This window comes from Colius striatus, chromosome Z (genome assembly GCF_028858725.1).
Source record: "Colius striatus isolate bColStr4 chromosome Z, bColStr4.1.hap1, whole genome shotgun sequence".
NCBI lineage: Eukaryota > Metazoa > Chordata > Aves > Coliiformes > Coliidae > Colius > Colius striatus.
The window spans coordinates 62,591,055-62,603,813 of NC_084790.1; the positions used below are offsets into that span (position 1 = coordinate 62,591,055).

The 12,759-nt window shown below is 40.9% G+C and overlaps 1 long non-coding RNA gene across 1 annotated transcript in view; it reads right to left on the bottom strand.

Moving 5' to 3' along the window:
• LOC133628771 (uncharacterized) overlaps nucleotides 1-12,709 on the bottom strand; it is a 33,821-nt gene extending 21,112 nt beyond the window's left edge. Inside the window, exons 1-2 of the long non-coding RNA XR_009820828.1 lie at nucleotides 12,672-12,709; nucleotides 2,218-2,297 (exon numbers count right to left, since the gene is read on the bottom strand). This is a non-coding gene — a long non-coding RNA (uncharacterized LOC133628771). The remainder of the gene's footprint in view (nucleotides 1-2,217; nucleotides 2,298-12,671) is intronic.
• Between the last annotated feature and the right edge of the window lie 50 nt (nucleotides 12,710-12,759).

The following is a 12,759-nucleotide window of genomic DNA, read 5'->3' on the forward strand; positions in this document are numbered from 1 at the left end:
CGTAAATTTGCTTCTCAGGATTGTACAATGTCTAGAAATAGATTTAACTGAGTTCATGTGAACTAGCATGGATGAGCTGGTCTAACCTTTTCAGGGAAGAGTACTGTGAGTACCGAAGCAGTCTCCTAGGGATTAAAAAAATGGCAGGGCACCAAGGCTCCTAGGGTTTTCCTTGGATTCTCTCACTGTCATAATATGTATCCTTGTTCCAATCTCTTAGGTCAATGTGTTCAACTAAAGTTAGGTACATAAAGACATATTTAGATTTCTAGCAGTGATCAGTGTCATTCCCATTTTGATTCCAGTCTGGCAGTCCATCTTCAGCCCAGGAAAGAAATGCATCTTCTCTCTGACAGCTGTGGCTAAATGTAATGAGATGATCAGTGGGAAAATGGCTCTGCATTTTATGCATCATTACTGTAGACCAATGTTGCAATCACTGGATTTGGGGTTTCTTTTATTTCAGATTAAAATGCCAGGGAGTATGTAGCAATTAACCAAAGTGGTGGAAGAGTCTGTCAAGTGAACCTGGGTAGCCAGTTCTCCCTGCTGCATCTGCATTCCTTTCTGTATCGTCTTATATTCAAGCATGGGTAAACTATCTTTACTCTTTTATAAACAAATGTTATTATTTTCTTTGTAGTAAGAGTACCAAAGGGAAAAGTAGAAGTTAGAAACTCGTGCCATCAGATACCTGGAAGATGTCAGGAATGCACCAACAAATCTCCTAGTGCTGAGAAATGAAGCACATGTACTGTTTCTATTTAAATGTATGTCCATCTAAAGTGTTTTAATTTATTTTGAGAGCACACAAATATTGCTTTGAAACTATTTTCCTTTGAAGTCAAACTTTGCTTAACAGCTTACTTTGGTAACAATTACTATTTTCTTTGGTCTATAAATTAGGTGGATTGTTATGTCCCGACATCTAGCTCCAAGATCCAAATAAAAATACAAATTACACATAAGACACAAAGTAATAATATATATATGTAAAAGAATATGAGAATTTAAATAACTCTTAGAATTGGAGGCTATCAATAGCTTATCCCACAAAAAGTATCTTTCACTCTCAGTGAAAAGCTAGCATAATTCCTACCCCTCAGTTAAATGCTGTTGAAAACTTTAGAGGAAGCAAATTTTCAAAAACCAATAACTAAGTAATGCTTTAGCTAATCTATAGTCTTCTGAAGTTAGCAGGATTCTGTCTTACTCCTGCTACTGGGGAACATTTTTGTCCTGACATACAAGTTTCAGCTATGCTTTTAAAACATCAGCCTTTTAAATGTTCCATATTGGTCATAAAATAAATTTGGCTTCTATACACCCAGCACCCTGGGAACCCATTCATTACAACTTTGCCAGTACTGAATGAGTATCCATATGGCAGCAGATGTAAAGTTTTTTCCTTTCTATTTCATTGATCCAGACTTAGCTCCAAGGCATAAGAATTCCCAGGGCTCTTCTGTGTGAAGGATCTAAGCAGCTTAAAAGGGTAAATTTCTTTTACGGTTTCACCAATTTATATTCACCAGTTTCTTTCTCTGAGAAAATTTACTATAGGTTGCTTTTGACTCTATACCATGGCATTCATGGGGTTCCCATAGAACAGCACATGAAAGTGTTGGGGTATAAGGAACGGAAATTAGACATTATTTTCTGAGCAAACTGATGAATTATCCCTGAGCTCTTCTCAGCATTAGAGGAAACAAAATAGTATTTTCCTGAAAATGCGTGTAAGAAGTTAAAGTTGTATTGTTTGTGGGGTTTTTTTACTTCCTTAAACAGAAAGAGGACAATCACAGACCATTACCAATGGTGTCTTGACAAATATTTACATCTCTGCGGTAAGCAAATTACAAGCCATATATCCAAATTATCTCAGAAGAATCCCAGTCTGAAAATATAGAAAGATGATCTGCTTCAAATGAAGTTCTTTCATTATTGCAGGAATCTTTCTGTGTCACACAGGAATCTGAATAATTACTGTGCCCTTAAGAAATTGTCTTTCATATCAGATATGTCCTGATATTGGTCAAAAAGGATGAGTTTACATTTATATCAGACGCAAAGAACTGTATTAAGACATAGTAAACTTCTTGGGTAGCCTAGCAGGATCTGTACAGCCACATAGACTTGAAGAACTTGGCCACTATCAACTGCATTACACAAATCAGCACATTACACCACTGTATGGAACAAACACTGCAGACCCACCTGCTTCCTCAATGCAGCTTCTCTGCCTACCTCAGCCTTCTCACTTGAACATCTATCAGCAACACAGTTATAATGTTCACCTGTGAAAAATGAATGTATGTTAATTCTCCAGGACTGAGACCTGGTCACATTTCAGGGTTTCTATACCAGGGTGTACGGTCATACCACAGCACAAGCACAGTTTAATCTTTGACGAGGAAATGCCCAAAAATACTGAGAAATCTAACAAGGAAAATGGACAGAATGTTTGTCACATTAAATAACACAACAGATTGATCAGAAATTCCTTGCAGTCTGAGTGTTCATATCTGATTCCCATTTAAATGCAACAAAAAACATAGAAAATTAAGATTATGAAGACATGTCAATGTATATCACCAGTACTGTAGCACTGTGAAGTAAATACATGGCTGAAAAAAGCAGTCTGCCCTCTTGCCTCATTAATAACAACAAGAAAACTAAAAAAAAAAACCAAAAAACCTCCACTGGCTAACAGTTCCTTTGGTATAAATTCACTAACACTTCAGAATAAGATCTTCAACAGTGTTCAGCATTACAGTAAGAGTACATAACAGGCACTGAAATTTGTGCATTTGACCATGATGCAAGAATAATTAAAAACACATAGAGATTTTCTACACTTCAAGCATTAGTGTTTCCTAAGTACTATTTACGAGTTACCATTACCAATTATTGTTCAGCTATTCTGAAACTCCACTGATGTAACTAAAACCAGAATGGAGTCCAAGAGACTGAAAAACTGAAAAATAAGTCTTTAAGATTTGTGTATTTACCTATCTTGTTTTTCAACCCAGCTATTGGAAAAAAAAAAAATCGACCTAAGACATCAGGACGTTTACTGATAATCCAATTTATCTTCCATATACATTTCTAATACAACATAAAGACTTTTTGTTTTTATTTTATTGATGTACATAATTAAGTGCAACATGCTCCCTTTTCAAAGAACTCATAGACAAGCTTTAAACAGAGAACATGAGAGATCATGCAAGTATATGATGTAAAATATGAAGTAACTAGGGAAAACTAAAGAGAGATCTCAAGGCCATTACAGAGCTCAACAGAGTGAAAATTTAGGATCATGAAAAAAAAACAGCATTTTAAATTAATTTATTATTTATATTAATTATTAAAAAATGCTATAAAACCCACTCACCAGTAACAAAAGTGTCAGTAAATGAACAATGCACATATTCATTTCGGGCACGGGCCTGATAATGTTGCTAGTGAAATGACATAAACCGTATTTTTTTGTCAGGCAAGAGTTTCTGATTAATAATTTGGAAGCTGGTATTTTTTATGAAAGTGCTCCATCTAGTCTTATACTAAGTTCTACAAATTGCATACTTTACATATGTAAAACTTAACTATAAAGCCAAGATTTAGTCTATGCAATAGATTTTAGACAGACTGACATACAAATATCATACCTCCAGATCACACTCTTATTTCAGCACATAGCTTGTCTCCGTGTACTACCAGCAGAAGATTGCAGAAAAAGATTCAGGAGGTAGAGGAAGGTCTCCAATCTGATGTGCTTAAAGCTGAACAATCAATGCTTAATCTAATATGATCAATTTATCTGAGTCTCAGTTAAAAAGCTTTGGTAATTACTGTATTAAAGAATCAATGCATTTTTTCAAACCCAGCTGAACGCATATGAGATTTCAGGTGGTCCTTGATGCACAACATGGTGCTAATTCTGTGAATGTTGCATAAACTTTTTCATATCTACCAGATTTGGTGGATTTGATTAACTTACATCATCTAGATCAGTGGTCTCAAAACTTTTTTAACCATGCAATCCTTTTAGAAAAACATTTTTGAGCAGCTTACACCCCATATATTTAAATTTATTTATAAGTTAGCCACATGCGTTACTGAAGTTTTAATATTTTCTTCCTGAACTTAAATGGATCATCTCGTATTCCATTGGTTTAGACAATCTAAATAACTTGAACAACTGCAGTGCTTTCGATGACACAAAATATGGATGACACCTGGGCATTTTCCTTTCAATGTTGCAGAAAACAGTTGGATGCAGAAATCTGTAGTCCCTGTGGTCAGATATAGTTTGCCAGTCACAGCTACAGGCTATCAAACTCCAGATGATATTCTGCATACTGATTTTGGTTTTAATGCAGCAATTAGAGAAACTAAACTAGTAGTCAAGTCAACCACCAAATAAGCCATCAATCTAAAGTGCCATAAGAAAACAAAGCACAAAAGTATTAAAGCACCTCTTAAGCGGTGAAAATACAACACAAGAGCAGGATGCAAGGACTTGTACAAGCCGGCTATGCAGAATAGCCCATGAACGGACATGTCTTTGCAAGCCCATCAAGTTCTGAAGGTGAAAATTAGTCTGAACCACATTAAGGTGCCATAAGCACAAAAGAAAGAAACTGAGAAGCACTTGCAGAGAGAGACTAATATAACCAGTCTAATTGAGACATTCATTCATTGAATTCACAGAGGCTCACAACCCAGTATTCCTCAAATCACAGCCTGCTCTGTGGCATGACTCAAATCAAGGTCTGTTCTGGGTCATTCAGGTAATTTACTTTTATCTGCTTAAGAATGTGGACATTTCAGTCACGTAAAGACCTTGCAATACCTAATTATGTATTTTCTCCATTGCAACTACATTATTGTAACAATGTCCATGTTGGAACTACTTGAGATTTCAGATTAATACAAAACACAGAGGAAGATTTTCCTGACAAGCCCATTATCACTGTTTTTCAGCTGAGACTTGCATCTAATCAAGCAGAAAAAACAACAAAGTTCAAATCAACTTAGGATCTGACTGCCTTAGAGATGATGGCTTTTAACATGTGGTATTTCCACTTATCAGAGTTTAATGAAGACAATGATTTTGAAGTTCAAAGAGAGTGCATGCAACAAGGTACTTTCCATGCAAGTACTGTGGTGGGACAGCTTACACATTGGGAGCGCTGTGACTGATGTAGACAAGTGCTTCAGGAGAGACAAGCATGGAAGAGAAGGAAGAGAGTTGTTCTCAATCTGACTTAGCAGCTCAGATATGTGGGTTTCTGCAGGGATCACCTTGCAGGATGGGATTCATGGACTACATATAAGACCAATATGATCAATGCAGAAGCCATTTATTTTAGCATTCAATCACATTATATATGTTATTCTTTTCTAAACACATGATGCAATCTATTATGATTGGATTGCTCAGTCTATCATGCTCTGTTCACACACCTAATAGCAAAATATGATTTGCTAAGCTTAACTATGTTAATATAGTGATAGTAGCAGTTTCTACATTCTTTTACCTAATTCCTTCCTTATCTAGTTTCTGTTCTAAGCTTACAGAGTTTCTTTCCCACACACAGCTACCTTCATACCTATATTCTAATAAGCAACTCATCCTTAACTATTCTTTAGGCCCATTGTTCACTGTCTGATATAGCCAAAGTCTGAGGCCTGGATCTGAGGCCTGTGTCTGAGCCTAATGCAGCTTATTGTTTCATATAACTAAAGTCTGAGTGGACCACATGTCCATTTTCCTTCAGGTACATTGCTACAGGTTTGTAGCAATCTTGTGGATCAGGGTTGGAGTAAAGGTTGCTAAGCATGGCACTGTGGTGGGATGTGTTTCAGGCCACCAACCAGATTAAGGAAGCAGATGAACCTGTGGACTCTGTGTCATAGACCCCTATCCTCATTAAGGAATTTAATGCATCAGAATGCCAGCCATCCAGGAGATTGATGGAGTGTCAAGGATAACTTCTTGTTACGTGGGATCTGGATCGGCCAAGCAGGGCTGGTGGACAATAAGTGATGTTGTAGTGACCATAAAATAGTGGAGTCAGGTTCCTGGGGGGGTGAGGTAAGAAGGTGACTAGCAGGGACCAGACTCCATGCTTCAGGAAAGCAGACTTTGGGTCATTCGGGCAACTAGTAAGGAGTCAGGTCTAAAGGGAAAAGGTTGACACCATCCTCAAGCACAAAGAACAGTCCCCCTTCACACTCAGGAAACCAGGTAGACATATCAGGAAGCCAGTCTGGCAAAACAGGAAACCCATGATAGAAGTCCATCATAAAAAAAAAAAAAAAAAAAAGCAGCATGTAGAGAATGAAAGCAGATGCCATCTGTAAAGGAAGAATCATGAAATACCACTCAGTCATGGAGGAGCTCTATCAGGGAAGCCAAAGCTCAGATGGAGTTGAGACATATCAGGAACACCAAGAGCAATAAGAAGAACTTCCACTATTACATCAGCAGTAAAAGACTCAATAGAGAAATACATAACCATCACTGAATGAAGTGGATGACTTATAGCAGACACAGAAAAGGCTGAAGTTCTCAGTCCATTAATTTCAAGAAGTATGTGCATAAATTTATGTTCAGTAAGGTTGTATGAACTGCAATTAAAGCAGAATTTCTCCCAAACAGAATGAGGAAAGTTCACAAAAATTGGGATTCACAAATGTATCCTTGAAAACAAATTATATAATGATTTTCCAGCAGACCTTCCTATTCTGTAATCATGCAAATATTGATTAATCTTTCAAACCATTGTAATAATAGTTATTAGTGGTATTGTACCTAGGAACAGGAGCTACATCTAAGATCACAATATATTAAGTAGTGTATAAATATAGAAAAGGAGAGCTGCTGGCCAAAGAGCCTCTACGATAGTCATCATGAGACCATCAGGGTATGTGTCATTACTCAAATGTCAGCACTACAAAAAAACGTTGGGAGGAGAAAGTACTGGCAGCCTTTTACTTCCCTTATTAGGTAAAAGCTTATAACTATGTATCATGCAGTAGACTGAGACATTTTAGGAAAAAAGAATTGTTGGGAAAAATGGGCACTCATCCCTTTGGGTCAGACTTGCTCACCATCTATCTCTAAAAACAACGTATCTCCATGAAAAGTTTCAGGGATGCTACATTTCACCTCAAGGCTCTCCAGAGGGACACTGTCTTTCACTGTGAGGTAAGCTTTCACTGTTGGAGGAGCAGCCAGAACCCTGCTCTCTACCTTGACACCCTCTGATTCCCAAACTAAGTATTTCTGCATCCCTCACCTGCCAAGGTCCAAGTGCCTGCACTCTTGAACAGTTCATACAACACAATCAGGAATAATAGTTGTAAGAGAGTGGAAGGTATATATTTCTGTTCTACCTATTGACTTACAATGAGGATGTTCACCTGAGAAGACTTGCTTAAAATCCTCTTTCTCCAACCAAAGTCACCTGCTTCCTCAGAAGCACAGCTTAGCTGTGATGTCACTGAGTGGACCAACAAGAGGTCCAAAATGATCCTCTTCTTCTGAAGCTCTAGTTTCTAAGGAGGCAAGTACCCTTTTGGTCTGCTCTCTGGGTAAAACGCTGAGGCTACCCTGGCAGTGGTCTCCCTTTACCAGTCCCTGATGTTCCAGATATCTCAAGTTAGAAAAGGTCTCCAAAGCAGCTTGAGTAAATGTCACAGCATTCTTGAAGAGATTCCAAGCTCTTAAAGGATAAGTTAATCTCCAAATTAGGAGGCATAATTAGCTCTTTAGCCTTGAATTAAGTAAAATGTATGGCTACTTCTTTATTCCCTCATTTTTTAAAAAATATGTGAGGGTTTTCCCTGAAAGAAAGCACGATGAGACAACTGGCAATGAAAATCACAACCAGCAATTTAAATTGAAATTTTCTCCTGTTTTGGAGCAAGGCTGTTGCATTTTTGCTTTTGATCTCACAAGACATCTAGATCTTGTACGTAAATTTAGCTCAAATAAAAGAAAAAAATTCATATATTTTAAGGGCCACCTGTTTTCTTTAATATGCTATGTAGTGGGAGTGTGTTTGAATGACTCCAAGGCAAACAGACAGTGCTAGAATCCCTGAAGTTATAAATATCTGGTAAATATGCATAGGGTCACAGAGGCAACTTTTCTGAGGTTTATGAAACTGGAGGGCCTCCCAGTTCTGGAGAACCTCATAAAAAGTATAATACTCTTACACACTCAAGCACTCTCCTGGTTCTACGCCTGAGACTTGCAAGAAAAATACTGCCCTTTGTAAGACAGCTTTTACACAGAAGTTGCTGACCCATAAGAAGAGTGTATAGGCAAAGGACCTTAGTAGGGAATTCTGTCCATTTCCCATTTCTCTGGGGTTCCTATCTTTGAGAAAACTACCTGTTGATGTACTTCTTGAATAAGAGAGAGAGAAAGAGAGAGTTACTTTGGAAAGTAACTTTTAGCTTTCAGCTTAAACTCTTCTGTCTCTGTCCTCTGTCCTGACATTGTAAGTAGAGGTCAAAATTAGCCTCCAGGGATACCAGTATACCATCTTGAATTTTTACAATGAGCTTTATCGTCATACTCAGTTTTGATTCTAGCCATAAAATCTCGGCAAGGGGAAATAATACACAACTTCTTTTTCCAGTTTTCCCCACAAAGAGATAAAGATATCCAGCTCTTAAAGAGGGTCTTGAGAGCAGTGATATCAGAAGATTTCTACATCATAGAATCACAGAATCATAGAATGGTAGGGGTTGGAAGGGACCTTTAGAGATCATCTAGTCCAACCTCCCTGCAGAAGCAGGTTCACCTAGATCTGGTCACATAGGAACATGTCCAAGCGCGTCTTGAAGACCTCCAAGGAAGGAGACTCCACAACCCCTCTGGGCAGCCTATGCCACTTCTCCATCACCCTCATGGTGAAATAGTTTTTTCTTATGTTTAAGTGGAACTGTTTGTGTTCCAGCTTCATCCCATCACCCCTTGTCCTGTTGCTAGCTACTATAGAAAAAAGGGATGTCCCAACCTCCTGACACCCACCCTCTTGATATTTATAAATGTTAATAAGATCACCCCTCAATCTCCTCCAGACTAAACAGCCCCAGTTCCCGCAGCCTCTCCTCGTATGAAAGATGTTCCATACCCTTGATCATCTTGGTGGCCCGATGCTGGACTCTCTCCAGCACTTCCCTGTCCCTCTTGAGCTGAGGAGCCCAGAACCGGACACAGTACTCCAGATGAGGCCTCACCAGGGCAGAGTAGAGACACAGTGTCAAAAGCCTTGCTAAGTCAAGGTAGATGACATCGGCTGCTCTCCCCTCATCTAGCCAGCCGGTTATGCATGCATAGAAGGATATCATAAATCAAGAAGCTGTGATTAAATGTCTTCTTATAACCATTGAAACTGGTTTCTACTACCAAGTAGGAACTATTAGCCCAAACAACGCAGGGCCATTATTCCTGAGTGGCTGCTGTTACTTAAAACAACAGTAGCCATGGCAGCAAGCAGAGCGACCCATATTTCTGCAGACTGTGCTATACTGCAACAATGTGTAATTCTATTTACCTGAACCTTGTTGGCCTCGGGAGACAACCTCTTTGACAAAACAGGAAAATTATGAGGTCTAGAAGACACATCTGGCAAAAAACAGACTTTCTAACATTTTCTGTGGTATATTTCGCACTGAGACATATGTTCCAATTCTAGCTGTTTTCTTCCATTTAAGTGGTTTAGAGGCCCATAAATACATGCCCAAAACCACTATTGTCTTAGGCTATCACTAGGACACGGCAGAAACTGTGTTTAGAACGTCTCGGAACATTTATCTAAAGCAACCTCAAATTTTACAGCTGAAGATGTCCTACTCTTAAAAACATCATGCTTATATGAATCCATATATTATACACTTCTGACAAACACTGCATTAAAAAAAAGACTACTGTTCTTAGCTTACTATGACAAAGCAAATAATCATCCTATACATAGTAACAACATTCTGAAGCCATCAGGTACCATGTGTGCTCTCCAGATGAGTAGGAAGTCTAAAATAACAAGCTTTATTATCTTTTGTTTCTTCTTTGATTTCTTTCTCTTTCCATGCTACTTAAGCTTACATGACTTTCTAATTCCCCTTCTCAGAAATGATGCAACCATCTCTTACCCATCTAGGTCAATGTCTGGTCCTCGTAATGTAACAGCTTCATCAGCATCCAATAGACACCTTTGAAACACAATTTGGGCATAAAGAAGTACAGAAATACTTAACTCTTGAGGTTCAATGACCCACAAATTTGCAAACCTGAATGCAAATCAAAGTGTGGGTCTTCAAGTCCTCTCTGAGCTTCTATGTGGTGACAGCTAATAGCTAGTAGCAAGTCTCCAAAACCTGAGTGTTCAGTTAGAAGGTACCTGAGTCTGTGACAAGCATGAAAAATGCACAGGCAGGTCAGAGCATAAGTAAGAACAGGTCTGTTGGATATGGGCCACAGCCTCACAGAGTGTCCTGAAATATACTTTTTTCATCACATACCACAAAGATTATTTTGCTCTTGGCTGAGTACATTTTACAAACACATCAAGACCAAGAATTTTAAATCAGCACAGTTCCCAACAAGCAGGATTAACTTCTCCATACTGTCATCTAGCAGAAAGAACCCACCACCCAAGAAGCAGTCAACCCCAGTTCCTAAACTGCTCTGTCACCACAGCCCACTTCTGGGGTCTAACAGCCCCTTAAGTGTTTGACTCTGGCCTCTATCAGAAATGATGGCAGCAGGACTGGGGCAGTGATTGTTCACCTATACTTGGCACTGGTGAAGTTACAACTCAAATAACTGCATCCAGTTTTGGGCCCGTCACTGCAAGAACAATGTTAAGATGCTGGAGTATATATAAAGAAAGGCAATGAAATAGGTGAAGGTCTGACAAGGGGCAGCTGAGGTACCTGGGATTGTTCATCCTGGGGAAAAGGAGGCTGAAAGGCGACATTCTTCCTCTCTGCAACTCCCTGACGGGAGGTTGTGGCAAGTGGGAGCCAGTCTTCTCCCAAGCTGCAAGTAACAGGATGAGTTAATATGGATTCACCAAGGGGAAATCCTGTTTCACCAACCTGAGAGCCTTCTACAAGGGCATAACTGCCTGGCTTGATGAGGGGAGCGCAGCAGATGTCATCTGCCTTGACTTCAGCAAGGCTTTTGTCATTGTCTCCCGTCACATCCTCATCAGAAAGCTCAGACAGTGTGAATTGGATGAGTGAACGGTGAGGTGAATCGAGAGCTGGCTGAATGACAGAACCCAGAGGGTGGTTATCAATAGCACAGAATCGAGTTGGATGCCTGTGGCCAGTGGAGTTCCACACGGATCAGTTCTGGGTCCAGTCTTGTTCAACATCTTCATTGACAACCTGGATGAGGGGACAGAGTGTACCCTCAGCAAGTTGGCTGATGACATCAAACTGGGAAGACTGGCAGATTCTCCAGAAGGCTGTGCTGCCATTCAGTGGGATCTCAACCAGCTTGAGAGTTGGGCAGAGAGGAACCTCATGAGGTTCAACAAGGGCAAGTGCAGAGTCCTGCACCTGGGGAGGAACAACCCCATGCACCAGTACAGGTTGGAGATTGACCCGCTAGAGAGCAGTTTTGTGGAGAGCGACTATTTTTGTTGAGGGTGACGGAGCCCTGGCACAGGGTGCCCTGGTAAGTTGTGATCTCCCCTTCTCTGGAGATTTTCAAAAGTTGCCTGGACATGTTCCCGTGCCACTAGATCATGGTGGACCTGCTTTAGCTGAAGGCGTGGACTAGATGATCTCTAAAGGTCCCTTCCAACTCCTACCATTCTGTGATTCTATGGAAAACAGAAATAGTATCAAGTTGCACCAGGGGAGGTTTCAAGTGGATATTAGGAAAAAAATTGCCATAAAAATGTTTATCAAGCACTGTAACAGGTTGTCTAAAGAAGTGGGTCATTCTCCATCATCCATGGAGCTAAAGGACATTTAGATGTGGTACTTCTTGACACAGTTTAGTGGCAGACATGGCAGGGGTAGGTTAACAGTCTGACTCAGTATCTTCAAGGTCTTTTCGAACCTACGATACTAAGTTGCGCAAAACTCACTCGCCCTATACTTAGCGTCACTTTCTGGATAAAAAATTGCAAGCAGGTAAGACGAAAGGATCCAGCCACAGCGCCTCATAAGGGGCACGCTAAGAACATCCGGAGAAAGCCTCCGAATTCCCCGAAACACCACGCCAGCTGCCGACACCGAACACTAAACAGCGACGGAGCAGCCAAGCCTAAACCCCACAAAGCCTAGACCCCGTCAGGCCCGGCCCCCGTCGGTAAGGCCCGGCCCCCGTTAGTCAGGCCCGGCCCCCGTCAGTCAGGCCCGGCCCCCGTCGGTCAGGCCCGGCCCCCGTCGGTCAGGCCCGGGCCCCGTCGGTCAGGCCCGGGCCCCGTCGGTCAGGCCCGGCCTCCGTGAAGCCCGGCCTCCGTGAAGCCCGGCCCGCCTGACGTCGGCGTGGCCGCGTTTCCAGGTGGAGCTCGGTCTGCACGCTATTCCGTCCGTCCAGGGCTCTGTGATGTCACCTGGAGCGGTGACCCTGCACCCGCGGCAGCAACACGGGGACGAGCCACCGTACACACACATATAGATACACACACCCCGGACCGTGTGCCGGCCTTCCTCCCAGCTCGTCCCTACCGCCGAGCGGCAGCACGCATGTCCCGGCGAAATGCAGCGGACAGGACG